A 16,618-nucleotide genomic window follows, 5' to 3' on the forward strand; every position below is an offset into this window, starting at 1 on the left:
ATATCCGGAACTGTACAGAATACAGGTTTTGCTTCTTGAAGTTCATTGTGGTTAAACCGCACATACAAGTCAAATAATATCGGAACATGGTAAAAAACCAGGATCCTAGTAAAAAAAAAAAAATTAAATTAAAAAAAGCAGGATTTGCAGGATTTTCCAGGATCCTGGACCACCTTAACAGCAGACTTGCTTTTTTTATTGCTACAGCTGCTGCTATACATTTACTGGAGTCCCCTGCAATGCCGTCTTCTTCTCGGTCCGCCCACACAGGAATAGAAGAGGACGTTAAAAGGGGCGGGACCGGCAGAGAAGGAGAAAGTCAGCGCGGGGACTCTGCAGAATGATAGAGGGGCAGTAAAAATAGGCTACCTTCAGAATGACAACCAGAGGGGCAGTAAAAATTAGAACAGCAATATTTTGAATTTAGAATTTTAGTAACCTGGTCAATCTTATTGAAATTAATTATTCAGATTTATTTATTCAATTTTTATACTGTTCACCCTGGGGAGCTCTGAATGGCTTACATGAATTTATTCAGGTTCTCAAGCATTTTTTCCTGCATGTCCTGGTGGGGCTCACAATCAATCTAATGTACCTGGGGCAATTGGGGGGGGGGATTATGAGACTAGCCCAGGATCACAAGGAACAGCCTGTGTTTGTACCCACAACTTCAGCGTGCTAAGGCTGTAGTTTTAATCAAAGTGCCACACTCCCCTAGGCAAGTTAATGTTACTGTCTTTTAAACAGTGCAGCAGGATGTATCTGCTCCTCCTTCCATTAATATTTCTAAACCTGCAGCAGGAGATCAACATCTTCTGGATGGACTAATGTGTGAGACTGTTGAAAAGGTGGAATCTGTCTTCTACCAGAAAATGCTTGTGTTCAAAAGTTACATGACTCCAAGGTGCGCTATAGATTATTGCTCTCTCCTCATGTTTCTTGGACATGAGTTTTTCAACTTTAATCCAGTGTGTAAATTACCTTCAGACATCCTGTAAAAGAAGTGCAAAACGCTTCTGCCTGCAATTACACCAGCTGCAGCATGGTTTTGCTTTTTGTGTAGCTTTGAGGGATACCTGAGTGTAGGGTTACCATACATCCGGATTCCCCCAGAAATGTCCTCCTTTTGAGGCCATGTCTGGAGATCTGGACAGCTAAACCCGGCAGGCAATGGGGGGCAGGGTTAGGGTGGGATTGGCAGCGGGACTGGGGCATGATGGGGCAGGGGTAGGTGGAACTGGGCGGGTCTAGGGATCCGGATTTCCAAATGGGTAATCTGGTAACCCTACCTGGGTACACCCCAGCCCCCTCATTCTGGCTCTAGCAGTGTCACCTGGCCTTCTTTATATAGCATCAAGAATTGGTTGACAGAACTCCCTAGGAGTAAGAGCAGACTGGCCTTTTAAACATAGAGGGCTAGGACAGGGTGCACAATACTCCATACCTGTATCCTGCAATTCTGACCCCAGGAAGGGCTGTAGCTATGTGGATTCAATACCCTTCACCACCTATAAGGCAGGAAACATCCATTCCCTGCACTCCTTCCCCCATCAAAAGCATAGGACTTACCAAGATAATGCAGGATGTGTTAGGAGCCTGCAATTCTGACCCAGGAAGAGCTATATCCCCCTGGATTCAGCACCCTTCACCACCTATAAGGCAAGAAACATCCATTCCCTACACTCCTTCCCCATCAGAAGCACAGGACCTGCCAGGATCCTGCAGGATGTTTGCCCCTGGATTCAGCACCTTTCATCACCTATAAGGCAGTAAATAACCATTCCCTGCACTCCTTCCCCACAAGAAGCACAGGATGTGTCAGGATGTACCAGGATCCTGCAATTCTGACACCAGGAAGGGCTGTATCTGGATTCAGCACCCTTCACCACCTATAAGACTTCTAATGGGGAAGGAGTGCAGGGAATGGATGTTTCTTGCCAAAATCACAAGCAGAAAACATATATCTCTTGGCTTTTTTCAATTTCACTACCCACTCACGTAAATGCGCTGTCGCACGAATCTTATGCACTAGCACAGGTTGGTTTAGAGATTAACAGGGGTCTCAAGTGCTCACTACCAGAAGCCTGAGTTATTTGTCAAAGCCACTGGCTGATACCGTGAGCTATCATCGGTCCCGTATCTTATCTCTATGCCTATGATTTGTGCATTTTAGATATATAAATATTGAACTATTTTCTTTATAAATTAATCCTAAAATCTATATTATTTAATGCTTCACCATTCCAAATGAATCAGGATTACTTAGCTTTTTTTCTTTGTATCTTTTTCTTGCTGTTTTATTCCCATTCCATATAATTCAGGATTTCTCAACTTATTTTCATTATGTTAATCCTGTTATTCTCCTCTGTTATTTTCAATTTCAGCCAGTATTCTTTTTTGTGTTCCTTTTCTTGAATATATATATATATATATATATATATTTTACTTTATTCCTTTTCTTTAATTTTTATGTATTTCATGAACACCAACTCTTTTGCCTTTATTTTCTCAGCTACACATTTAGAGAACCATATCAATTTTCTTTTTCTCTTGCTTTTATTTACTTTCCTTGCATAAAGGTCAGTAGCCATTTTTATAGCTCTTTTTAGCCTAGACCACTGTCTTTCCACTTCTCATATGCTCTCCCTTCCATCAGCTCTTTCTTCAGGAACCCCTTCCGTTTTACTAAAGTCAGCATGTTTGAAATCCAGGACTTTGAGTTTTGTGTGGTGCCCTCTGCTTTAGATGTTATATCAAATGGTGGATGCCATGAGCAGGAGCGGAGGCTGACTTCTCTGCTCCTTCATTTCCCCTTCTCTGTAGCCCAATTTGCTGCTCTTTTTATTGGCTGAAGCACTAAATTTAATCACAACCGGTGCGTTTTGGGTGGTGTTGTTGCTGATTGGACTTATTGGACCAGTTTTTGTCCAAATGGTGGCTAAATCTGTGTGGAAGGAAAGGGAGAAGGTGTGCAAAATGGTGACAAAGATGGCAGACCAGACGCCTCCACCAAGCCCCATTATAAACTTGGCTTGGACTGCAGAAATAGTGGCAGAGGTTCATTTGGCAGTTGAGGAAGCATTAGATAAAAAATTACAAAAACTTCAAGATAAAATTGACTGTGCACATGGGATTAAAAATGGATGCTCACTTACACTGCACTGAAGAGTTGGAATCATCAATTGAGGCTGTGTAGCAGGAGCAAAAGTTTCTTCAGAAGTGGGTTGGAACAGAAATGGATGACCTGGAAAACAGGGCCCAGCGTAATAACTTGAGGCTGGTTGGTATACCTGAGTCAGTTAAGGACCTCAAGCTTTTGAGGTTCTTGGAAGCCTTATTTAATCAACTATGTAACAAGACAGTTGGGCGTGTGAAACTAGAACGTGTCCATAGACTGAAGACCCCAAATGAAGACTGCACTCAATCATGTGTAGTCATCGTTTGGCTGCTAAATTTTGTATACAAGAAAACCATCCTACAAGCGCTGCACCAGAGGTAAAGTGTTTCAAATCCAAAACAAGAAAATTCTTTGTTTTCAGGACTATTCTGCCCTGGTGGTGGCGGCACAAAGAAAGGCAATCACACCAGTATGCTCTCAATTATATGCACAGAAGATATCTTGTGCCCTGCTATATCCTGCACATTTGCAGCCAGTGCATGAGGGCTATACTCACGTTTGATAGTATGACTGCTGCTAAGGACTTTATGAAAACCATCCCTGATATGACACCAGGCTCTTAATTTCATGGAGAGTTGGCTATGTGTTTGAGACCCAGAGGCCATGGATATTTACCTATGACTGATAGTTTTCTTTTGGCTACAATTATCTTTTGGACTGAGAGGTTGTACTGGTTATGATCTGTGGCCCTGTATAATCTATTATGTTTGTCCGGGCTTTCATTTTATATTTTATTAAGGGGATTATATTTGGTGGAAGGTTAGGAAGAGGAACTTAGGAGGATATTTCACATGTGATTCTCAGATTGGGATACTCCTTTATAGGGTTTGGGAGGAGGGATGGACGGTCCAATAAGAGGACATTGCTCTTGGGATAGGGGGAGGGAGAGGTTTTGGGTTTTTTTTTTAAGAGATTGAAGATGGAAACAGAAGGGAGAGTATGTATTCTTGCTATGCAAAGCTTTGTGTGTATGTGGTAGAGTGTTTCTTTTTTTAATGTTATGTATGAATCTTGCCTGACTGGATGTGGAGAGCTTTAGGCTGAGATGGATATCTATTAATGAAAGGTCTGTATGTTGTCTTTAGTAATTCAGGATTCCCTGAGGGACTTGGATAATGGGCAGGTTGGTGTCTTTGAATGTGGGAGGGATCTCTTCCCCTATCAAAAGATCTAAAATTCTCCAGGCACTGCTGAGGCATCATGCTTCTATAGCAGGCATGTCCTACTTTATCTATATCTACTTTTTCCGGCCAAAAGTGTCGGTGATCTACCACCATGAAAATTAAGTTTCAACTTAGTTTCAAATTAAATTTTAACCCAATAAAGTTGGAGGATCTCCCCCCCCCCCACACACACACACATTTTTAATGAACCTTCTATCATTTACTTGGATGTGATCAGCTGTTAAGCAAATTAAGCAAAAACAAAACAGAGAGAGAGAGACGAAGATCCAGTAAGAACTGCGAGGGGAAATGGAAATTACATTTTTTTCTTAAAGTTTTATTAAGTAATAACTTTCTTTAACTGTCTTAACTTTCTTTAACTTTTATTGAGTAATTTGTGTTAAATTTAGGTCGAGTATTGATCCAGGCTGATCTTGCACAATCTTTAATATTTTGCTCTTGCTCATTAGTGAATTGTCTGAGCCTGCATTTCATCTACCAGCTTTTTGAAGTTGGATGAATATTGCGTGAGGGCCAGTCTCGGGGAATCCTGGAGATGTTCATCTGTCATGTTAGAATGTTGTGTACTCTTTGTCATTTTCAGATGGGAAAATACAAATTCACACAAATAAGATGAGATGAAACAGGAGTGTATAGCTTCATTGCATCTTTTCAAGTTGGGAAATTTGTCTCTAGGCATTAGCTTCCAAAATGATTCTTGACCAGCATAGGTCTTGAGAAAAATGTAATTTTAAAGGTTAATATTTCGTTTTCAAGAGATGGCTTGTTCAATGAGTAATTTTTACTGATAGCAGCTGCAGTTTCTTTAATGTCCACATCTGCTTTGAATGGGTATGACAAGTACTCCACAACTGTTCCAATTTTTTGGAAATTACAGAATCTATTTTCAAATTCCTGGATAACAGAACAGATTTCTGTCACATACTTCTCGTTCTGAAAAACAAAATTGTCCGAGATGGTCCTGCGTATTAGGAAAATGATCAAAAGTGTTGTTGCAAGGTCAGTCATCATTAGCTCAAATTTGCTCATTTAGGATGAAACTGTACTTATCATCTCGCCAATGCATTTGTTTTTACCTTGTAGTTCAAGGTTCATATCACTTATTTCGCCTGTAAAGTCAGCAAGAAATGCCAGATCACATAACCACTCCTCATCTTCTAACTCTGCTTGATCATCTACCCTCTCCTTCAAAAAACTTCTTATTTCATTCAGCAAATCATGAAATCTTTGCAGAAATTTGTGCCTACTTAGCTACCTTACATCTGTGTGCAAAATGATTTCCACTGCCCCTTCATCAAGAGTAAGATTGAAAAGTCATCTTTGAAGTGATCTTCCACGAACTGAATTTACAATTTTGAAAGTAATGAGTCTCCTGCTTGCCAAAACTTGCTGGTGAATGATGCAGTGGTAAGAAAGAGAATCTGGGAAGTCGTCATGCTACAGAGGGCTATGAAACCCTTAACCTCACCTGGCATTGCTCTTTGCTCCGTCAGTAGTGATGGAAACAAGTCTATGCAATGGAAGATTACACTTTGTCACAAAAGAATAGAAAGAACGGAATATTTCCTGACCGGTAGTTCTCCTCTTTAAAGAAATTATTCCAAGTAGTTCTTCTTTAACACTGAAATCTTCAAAAACCATCTGGATAAAGACTAGTAACTGAGCTATGTCTCTTATGTCTGTAGATGCATCCAGTTGGAGTGAGAAAGCAACACAATTTGAAACATCCTCTAACAATTGTTCAGTTGTGTCTTCACACATCTATTCACCGCACGATGGTGTTTCTTGACAATTTTACATCTTGAATATAATCAGGAGATTAGGATTGCAAGAAAAAATTATTATGGTATTAAGATAGCTAGATCAAACAATCAAAGTAGCACTCTTTTCAAACTTTGACGCTCATTATCTTTAGTAAACACAACTTCGAAGTAAATTAGTATTCCAACTGCTGAGGAGTTAGCTAAATTCTTTAATAGCAAAATCACTCTCATTAGGGACACCTTTCCTGCTATCAACCCTGATGACTGAAACGAACAGGATCCATTTCTTGGTCCCGAAATCATCCTGCAAACATTCTATCATCTATTACAGATGTCTGGAGGCAATTCCCCTTAGAAAGAAAGATACACAGACAGAGTTCTAAAGGGATAGCCTGTTTTATTATTAGTCTACATTCATTTATATATCCTTGAACATGGGTCAGTGGTAACCATCACAGGAAAAGGGGGATGGACAAGAGAGGGGAGGGGGTGTGTGAGCAGGATATGTACATGGCAGGGGGGTTTGAGCCTGTATTGTCTTAAAGATGAAACTTCATTAAAATGATTAAATGATCTCTTCCCAAACCATCGAGAGAGTAAACACAAACATTCTGCATCTGATTACCTCCAGCACAGGCAGGAACAAAAGACATAAAATATGTGTGTCCTTTTTAAATGTGTCCTTTCATAGACAGAGACAGAAAACCTATCCTTTCCTTTCAATCCCCTCTTACGTCATGAAAATGACATCATAAATGCACAGCATGAGCGTGGAGGGAGAGATATTCTAGATATGTCTCTTGAGGAGGGGTTTTAGGGGCTGTAATATGAGTCAAACAGCGCAGGAACAGTCTAAAATTACATAAGCAACAAGAGTGCAGATAATAATAAAGATTATAACAATAAGAAGGTCTTTCACCCACCCCTGCATCCAAATAAAATACAGATCCCAAGGATTAGATAAACCAGAATTACGTTTAATGGCCATAGTAACCTTACCCGTGGGACCTGCATTGTCAGGAATAAAGGTGCAACAGGATAATTAATCCAATCAACATTCTTATTGATAATAATAAGGGACTCAAACCTAGCCTTAACCTGGTCTCGGGCCTTGAATTCATCTGGGACCCCTCTTGGGACCCCTATCTCATCTATGTATAGCTAAAGCGCACTGGCCTATCTACTGGCTGAGTAGTTTAACACGGAGCCGGAGGTCTCCACAGAGCCAGTAAATATCACCTAAAGCAAAATCTAATGCGGCAACAGTGAAGCATACCTATAATTTCCAAAAAGGAATACTAGGCTGTAGTTAAATTTCCAGTATGCCTCGGACAATAGTTTCTGATTAATACATTAACACATTTTAGCTAATCATGATTTAATCAGGACTACTTGAAACCGTCTTCCTACCCTCAGGGTCTATCTGCATCCCCATGCCAGGGTCAGATTGATACAATTTCCCATAGGCCTTGAGTGACACCAGCTATGCCAACCAAAATGCTGAACGCCTGCAACAGCTATGCTGACATCTTCCATATTCTTTGACATGAAAGCAAACTTGTGGTACCCTTAGCCAGTTTGCCTCGCTTATGCCTTGCCAATCTCTAACAGTATATCATAGCTGTCCTCCAAGCTATGAAGATGAACAGTTCCCATTATGAGTTCAAACCTCTGTCTTAGGTTGCATAGGTCATATCTATATCTTACCCGTTGTTGAGCGAAAGAACGGTGCATAAGGGATGCAGGAAACTTTCTCAGGAGGCCCAGGCAAAAAGGTACAAAGATGTCATAAGAGAGTATGTAAGTATGGGATATGGGATAATATTATCTCTGACCCTGGTAATGGTAATGCAATAGGCCATGCCAAATTGAAACCAAATTAGAACCAAATTAGCAAGTGTCAGAGAAGATACTGGAAATTCATGTATAACTGCCTTACAAGCTAAAAGGAACCTTGTGAGAAAAGAAATGTACACGTGTTTCACTCTACAGCAAAGGAGAATCATAGCAAAATTTGTAGAATAGTTAAGATAGGGTGAATTAAAACATTAAATACATGGTCTGCAGTGGGCGAATACTCAAAGAAAAATTCCCAAACTTGAGACATGAGCATCTCGGAGCAAATTTTGTGCAATCTGTTCATTTTCAAAAGTGATAGTATGATTCACTTCTTTGGAGGTTTTCTTAAGTTGTTCAATAAAGTTCAGCAGCTTATGAAATGTCTCATTGCCCATACCAAGAGGTAGTAGATGTACAGCATATGAAATATAGTCTGGAATGTCCATAGAATAGGTTAAATAGGTGGAATTGTACAGCAAAGCGTTCTTAGGAAGGTGGCTATATCCGATGAACAGGAAACATTGTGTAAAAGTCTTTGCAGTCAGGGTACAGGAAGATGAATTACAGTCTCTTTAAACTGGTGAGATGCACGCTTGGGATGAAATGTGCACAGGATCTGTGTTCACCCTTGAGATGAAATGATGTCTGTGCATACAGGGAGGGATTTGAAAAGAGTCCCGATATAATTCAGCAGCTGTACTTCAGTGTGATCCAAATAAGAGATAGAAAACAGGAGAGAAACCATGTTGCCTGTACTGAATGTAGAGAGAGAGAGAGAGAGAGAGACCAGGTTGCCTGTACTGAATGTGGCAACATGTGACAATATTAATGCATTTACTTGTTATAGTTATGGCAAAAGAGAGACAATATTCAAGTACTTAAGGTTCTTAATCAGACATTCCAAAAAGATATGTTTTTGTTTGCTGCATATAACTATTATGGCAATTCAGAGAGACCATAATTCTGTACTGAATGTATTTAAAAAATTATGTCAGAAATGTGTACTGAATGGTTCATATCTAGTGAACACCATAGAATAAACACTGTATAGATATAGAATAAAACCTTTTCTTAAAATATATAACCCCTAACTAAGCTACATTTAGCATATGCAAGTTATAGGGAAAAAAGAACATTGCGCATTTGGGCTAGTAAAAAGTGGGAAAAGAGCTAGCTCTAGAAATGGCCAATATTATGTATCCTGGGGTACCCCTCAAACCAAAACAAGTAGACAAAACACAGACCACATGGCACAGACAAAACACATAGCTCTAGGCTTCAAACTATTCTTCCATCGGTCAAGTGTTCAGAGCTGAACTTATCTCTGGAAATAAACACATTGTTATAGAAAAACAAAACAGAGATGAACACATGAGTAAAGTATATGGACAAATAATGCATAGCATAACCATCTCATATTTAGAAAAGCTAATGTCTCTTTGGATCGTCTTTATCTCTGCAGTGACAAAGAGGATCCCTGGAAAACACCAGAAATATCCCAGTGCCAAAACTGGGATGGGCATGCATATATCCGAACCGCTGCTAAGAAAAAGAAAAGAAAAACACATTTTAATTTTGCAACATCCTAATTTCAGCTAAAACAATAGGAAGGAATTTTTTTCCATTCACAAATGTGCCAGCTGTGGCTTTCCAGATTTTATCTTTAATAGTCCTGTTCATGCGTTCGACAATACCGGAACTCTGTGGGTGATATGGGAGATGAAATTTCCACTCAGTGTGGAGTGCGATAGCTAAATCTTTGCATACTCTGGCAGTGAAAGCAGGACCATTATCTGAGTTGATGTGTGTGGGACATCCCCACCTAGGGATGATTTTCGCGAAGTAAAATGTTCACCATAGTCTGAGCAGTTTCATTTGTAGTGGGAAAAAACTTCAGGTTATCGGAAGAACATGTCAACAATAACAAGGGCAGCTGGTATACAGGGTTTCCCCTCTTTGCACCAAAGTCCGTCCGAAGGGCGGCTTTGGGCACCGGCCAGATGGGCATTGATTAAGCCAGTGACCAGGGTCTCCGCAATTAAAACATCCAGTACTTCTAGATGGATTATTACCATCTCAATCGGAGACAGGGGCCCCCCCGCTATGAAACCCGTGACCCCCTCTTCCGCGAGGAGCAGACAGGCGCGGTCCCTAGGTAGGTAGCTGGCCCTGATAATGCAGGATTTCCCAAGGCTTAGAGATCTCAAAGCGTAGGAGAGTGTTGCATAGTGGTTAGCACTACAGCCTTAGGAACCTGAGGCTTGGGGGTTCAAACCCCGCACTGCTCCTTTTTCCAATCTGAAATTCTGCACAAGAACTAGTGGGCCATTCTGAAATCATTTGTTTGACCAGAATCTGCAAAGGAGAACGGAGGTTAGAAAGGAAAGTCTGAATAAGTAGGGAATCCATATTTGTATGGGCACTAAGACCTGCCTCTTGGGTCCAGGTTTCATTAAACCTCTTCCACACCTATCAAGCTCTGTCTGCAATCCTGATCGAATCACATTGGATTCCTGTTACTCATCGCATTACCTTTAAAATCCTGCTTTTAGATTTTTTAAAACACTGTCTTTGAACGAACCCCAATTCATTAATAATTACTTATTCCCCATAGTATATCACGTTCTTTAAGATCCATTAATCAAAAACTCTTAACAATTCCATCACTGAAAGTTATCGGAACTCGTCATCATGATATCTTCTCTGTAATGGCCCCACAATTATGGAACACCTTACCTCAGCATTTAAGAGAAGAAAATGACCTAAACCATTTTAAAAGCAATCTGAAGAGCTTCCTTTTAAAAGACGCCTTTAATTTATTTATTCTCCATTCCTATTGTTTTCACCATTCATGTCTTCTTTTGTGCTTTATTAATACAATTGTAGTTCTGCCCTTTTTTCCTTATGTATCTGTTAGTTTGTATGTCAATATGTCAAACTCATGTCATTTACTATAAATAAGCTTATGTGTACACCTTGTTTTTATTTGTAAATCGCTTAGCAAATTAAATTAAGCTATTCAATAAGTTAAAAATAAACTTGAACTTGAATCTCACAAATTTCCATTTTTTGTTTGCTCTATCTGTAAAACTGATTCTGGCCCCTGTATTAATTAAAGTTAATTTATCCTGACCTTCTTTGGTAGTATTAACATTGGGGCGGCCGCAAGTGCCCAAAATCAAAGGTGCCACATACCTCAAGCTGAATTCAGAGTCTGACTTCTTTCCCTTATCCTGCGTCTCCAAAAATGAGTCCACAGGAAAGTGATAGGAGTCCGGCAGGGCTGTGAAGGTTTGAGTGACCTTGGTATTTAGATACAGAAAGTCAGGACATCCCTATGCACTAACACTGTTTTTTTTCCTGGCTGTCAAATCACTTTTTACTCTTTCCAATTCTATCTGCATTGTATCTTGATCCTGTTGCAATGCATTATATAAAGGCATCACTAAGAAAGAAAGATAACGCCTCCAAATTACTCAAAATACTGCCATTAAAATCATTTCAACTTAAAAGCTCGAAAATTTGATCATGTCACACCACATTTGATTAACTCCCATTGGCTTCCCATAGATCATCGATTTACTTATAAAATAATGTTACTGATACATAAAACCATAGCTTCCGGTCTACCTGATTTCATCAACAGGTTATTAATCCCCCACAACCTCCATCGCACATTACCTTCTTCTTATCAAAAACCTGTTATCCATTCCCTCTTTAAGACACATTGGCACCATGCATACTAATATCTTTTCTGTGATACCGTCTGGAACTCAGCACCAAACTATATAAGAGAAGTTCATCACTTGATAAATTTAAAACTAGCTTGAAGGCCTTTCTTTTTAAAGACGCATTTGAAGTATAATAGTCCTTTTAAGGACTGTAATGGGACTTTGCTCCTTGCTTTTCTTATTCATTTTAATGTTTTCTACAAAGTGCTAGATTATTTATTTTTTTTGTTTCCTCCCTTTTGTTTTGATCCTTCTCTCTTTCTTTTTCATTATAATTAGTTTTGTTTTTAAATATATGCCTTTCTGACTGTCTGTTTTAATAATTACACAAATGTATTTCTACCCTTTTTCATTTTGTTTCGGTAAGTTCCCCAAACAAACTTGAAACCTACTTACAGGGAGCTCTTCTACGTTTAAAAGTTTTAGAAACCATATTCGTTCTGTCCACTGAATATACATTAACATTTTATAACATTTCCAATATTCTTTTATCATTCTTAAAAACTTATTTCAGACAATTTATCTATGTATCAAACAAGCTGCTGAAAAGTTCTCAGCCGGCCTACAAACAGTGCTGAAAACTAGTCAGCCTGCTTGTCACTACAACAAAGGAGAAGGAGGGGCTGCCCTCCCCCTCTTCCCGCCAAAGACTGTCACAGAATCAGAATCAGATCTCCGACTCCAACTCAACCACTTCACCCATACCACATATCCACAACCTGGTTCACTCACATTCAATTCATATTAAGCCCTACAGGGTTCACCACTTTCACCTACCCTATTCAACATTTACATATCCTCTCTAGGACACCCACTGCAAAACCAAACCTGATCTAGTACATATATGCAGACGACATCTCCATCCTAATCCCAGTGAATAGCATAACAAATGAAACCTCAAAATACATTACTCATATAATGACCGAAATAGAACATTGGACAAGCAACTTCAAACTGAAACTTAACACAGAAAAAAAACAAAAATCTTCCTTGCAAGCCCAACGGATAAAATTGCCAATTCAACGCTACATATAAAAGACCATGATTACCCAATTACCAACACAATAAAAATATTGGGAGTCACATTGGACACACACACCTCATTATGATTGAACACACAAATATTGTGGCAACAAAATGTTTCACGATGTTATGGAGATTAAAGACCATCAAAAAATACTTCGACCCACTATCGTTTAGATTACTAGTGCAATCACTAGTGCTTTCTACCCTGGACTATTGTAATATCGTTTATTTGGGTATCATTCAGAACTCAGCTGTCCGCTTGATATATGGATTAAAAAAGAATGACCATGTCATCTCCCACCACAAACCACTGCGCTGGCTGTCAGTCGAGGCAAGAATATTATTCAAGTTCTCCTGCATATGTTTCAAGCTAGTTTGGGGACTAGCACCTATGTATCTACAAACCCACTTTGCACTCCACAACCCAACAAGACAAACCAGAAACAGCTATCTTTTTTGCATACCCAAGCATAACCAATTGTAAATACAAAACCTTTCTGGACAGAACCTTCATGCTCCAAGCAAATAAACAACAACATTGGCTAGACAGTCACATTAATAAAGCCGAACTGACCTACAATGCCTTTAGAAAACTCATAAAAACTACCCTATTTGACAGATACATCACCTAAACAGAACCTCACCAAGTACTCTTTCTTTTCACAATGCTCTCTGAAATCCTAATTCTTGCTGTTTCTGAATCTCTAAACAAACTGTACATTGTAATTTTTTCCCTTTTTTCAGGAAAGCTGCAATTTTTCTTTACAGGTCCGCTCCGAAATTCTTAGCAAACATATATTTTGTAATTTTGATTCCTAATAGTCTCTGTACTCCCTCCACATATTGTAAATCGCTGAATGTTCAGCTCTCTTAAATGTAAACCGCCTAGAAGTTGCAAGATTGTGGCGGTATAGAAGAATAAAGTTATTACCATTATTATTACTGAAGCGAACAAAGTCTCATCTGTCTAGGAGGTGGAGAATCCTAAGTGCCTTTATGGCCCATTAGAAAAACAATATCACAATGCAGGAATTTTTTCAATAAAAAAAAAACAACAATATAACAATGCAGAAATTTTTGCTTACCTTACCTTATAAGCGAGGTACATTAATAATATACAATATAATCTTATACTCTATAAAATCTTATCTAAGCGATAGAAGAGAAAAGCGCATGCAAAGAATGGCACAGATGACAGAATACGCAGACGTTTCTCCACAATAGAGACTTTCCAAAAGTCTTCACTTAATTTCATTCTTCCCGAAAGAATGGCAGCTGCTTATTTTCGCGGCGGGAATTTACCGAAAACTCCACATTAATATTTGTCCTTGCCAAAAGAACTCGCGGCGGGTTTACCAAAAACCCTACAATAAATAAAGGGTTGGAACATGACTCCAATACCTGTGAGTATTAAAGAACAGAATTCAAAATTCAGAAATACTCACAAAATATTGGTAATGTCAAGTCCATCACGGACGTAGCCCCCAAATTGAAACGAACAGGATCCATTTCTTGGTCCCGAAATCGTCCTGCAAACATTCTATCATCTATTACAGACGTCTGGAGGCATTTCCCCTTAGAAAGAAAGATACACAGACAGAGTTCTAAAGGGATAGCCTGTTTTATTATTAGTCTGCATTCATTTATATATCCTTGAACATGGGTCAGTGGTAACCATCACAGGAAAAGGGGGATGGACAAGAGAGGGGAGGGGGTGTGTGAGCAGGATATGTACATGGCAGGGGGGTTTGAGCCTGTATTGTCTTAAAGATGAAACTTCATTAACATGATTAAATGACCTCTTCCCAAACCATCGAGAGAGTAAACACAAACATTCTGCATCTGATTACCTCCAGCACAGGCAGGAACAAAAGACATAAAATATGTGTGTCCTTTTTAAATGTGTCCTTTCATAGACAGAGACAGAAAACCTATCCTTTCCTTTCAATGACTTCTCTTTGTGCTCCAATGAGTTAACATTAACCTTTGTGGACCGTTTTTGGATGTCTTTGACCTTTTTTCGGAATTGCAAGTTTTAAAACTATGTGAAAAATTGAAGAGGTGCAGTTTCACTTTGGATCCTTTTCCCTCCTGTCTCTAAGGGGATATTCCTCCATAGGCTATTACTTGGCTGACTTTACTATTAAACCATTTTCTGGACTTCTGGCGGAAGCATGGGGTTGTGAGCAGAGCGATCTTGCAGCTCCGGTACGCCCGCTACAGCTCGGCTAATTAATGAGCGAATTTACCTCAGCTCTCCATTTCTTCTCGCGGGAGTGCGCGGTCAGGTTTTGCAGGAGCACTTTTGCGGCTCTTTGGGTAATGGCAGCTCGTTTAGTAAAGTTGGACCGTGAACGACGGAAGCAGCCTGACACCAAGATGGCGGCACACGTGGCGCCCACCTCGCCTGAGACTCCAAGTTCCCTCTGGGTCGCAGAGGTTACTGCCGAGGTGCAGGCCACACTGGAGGGCACGCTGGGTGATAAACTGCAGCGGATCCTGGATAAACTTTGGCTTCCTTTCTTCAGGGTCTGTTACGGGTTCCTGTCCCTATCTCTGTATTTCACATGTTGTTTGCTCATTTCTCTCTGTTTTCTGTTTATACCTCTGCTGAGAAATTGTTTTTGAGCAAATGTTATATTCTGGGGAAAAAGTGTATTTTGAATTTCTGGCTGGCTGATGTTCCTCCCTCCTTCTGGTATTGGAGGAATAAATTACATGAACTTTTAGGGTGGGAGGTCAACTTGGCTTATTCCTCTCGACGCAGGAGCAGAGACTTTATTCGTATTTGGTCTCCTTATTTGGACAGTTTGTCTCCCCGAACTCGTAGTCGCACAGATTGCAGTTGTATCCTACTCAGCCTGTCTGATTTGGAGGTGGTGGGGGGCTGGAGGGGTTGGGGGAGGGGTGGTATAGGAGGGGGGTTGTTGGGGGGGGGGGTCGGAGGGTTTGAGGCATCTTGTAACCTGAGAGGACATCAGAGTCCAGTCCTCTTGGGGGGGGGGCGCCTAGTCTTCCTTCCTTTCATTCTTGTCTGGCTTTATAACTCTGTTGGTGTATGGTTTGTTTTTGTTAATAAAAAACAATGAGCAATATAATTTTAACACCTTTGTTAAAAGTGCTGATTTGGACCCTTCAGTCTCCTCTCATTATCGCCCAATTGCGAATATACCTCTTTTGACAAAAATGATGGAATCGATTATTTCTAGTCAACTTTCAAACTATTTAGAAAAATTCTCTATCCTGTTGCCTTGGGTTTAGACCAGATTTCAGCACAGAAACCCTTTTATTGTCACTAATTGCAAAGATTCAAAATTTACAGATGCAAAATAAATATGCGGTGTTGTTACAATTCGATCTGTCAGCTGCGTTCGATGTGGTCCATCATAATATTCTGATCCGTATGTTAGCCAACATAGGTTTGCATCATGTGGTCTTAGACTGGTTTAGAAAATTCCTCTCGCTGTGCTCTTATGAGTTATGTCTAGAGCAGGGGTCTCAAAGTCCCTCCTTGAGGGCCGCAATCGGGTTTTCAGGATTTCCCCAATGAATATGCATGAGATCTATGTGCATTCACTGCTTTCAATGCATATTCATTGGCGAAATCCTGAAAACCCGACTGGATTGCGGCTCTCAAGGAGGGACTTTGAGATCCCTGGTCTAGAGAGTGAGGTTGCATCTTCATGGACACTTAATTGTGGGGTACCGCAGCAACAATTCTTATGTTGCACCCTCAGGAAAAGCTCGTATTGATTATTTTTTGTTATTGCAAGAATTGATGACTTTTGTACAAGCTGCAGTGATTGGTCCCTATGAAATCTCTGACCATACTGTGCTTTGAGTGGACTGGAGCCTTGATAGTGGGGATCCTGGGACAGGTGCTTCGAGGTTTCCTGT

The 16,618-nt window shown here is 40.0% G+C and overlaps 1 protein-coding gene across 4 annotated transcripts in view; it reads left to right on the forward strand.

Moving 5' to 3' along the window:
* Positions 1–16,618, forward strand: part of PSMG2 (proteasome assembly chaperone 2) — a 71,222-nt gene that overhangs the window by 1,108 nt on the left and 53,496 nt on the right. The window lies entirely within an intron of this gene.

Source organism: Geotrypetes seraphini, chromosome 2 (assembly GCF_902459505.1).
Source record: "Geotrypetes seraphini chromosome 2, aGeoSer1.1, whole genome shotgun sequence".
Lineage (NCBI taxonomy): Eukaryota > Metazoa > Chordata > Amphibia > Gymnophiona > Dermophiidae > Geotrypetes > Geotrypetes seraphini.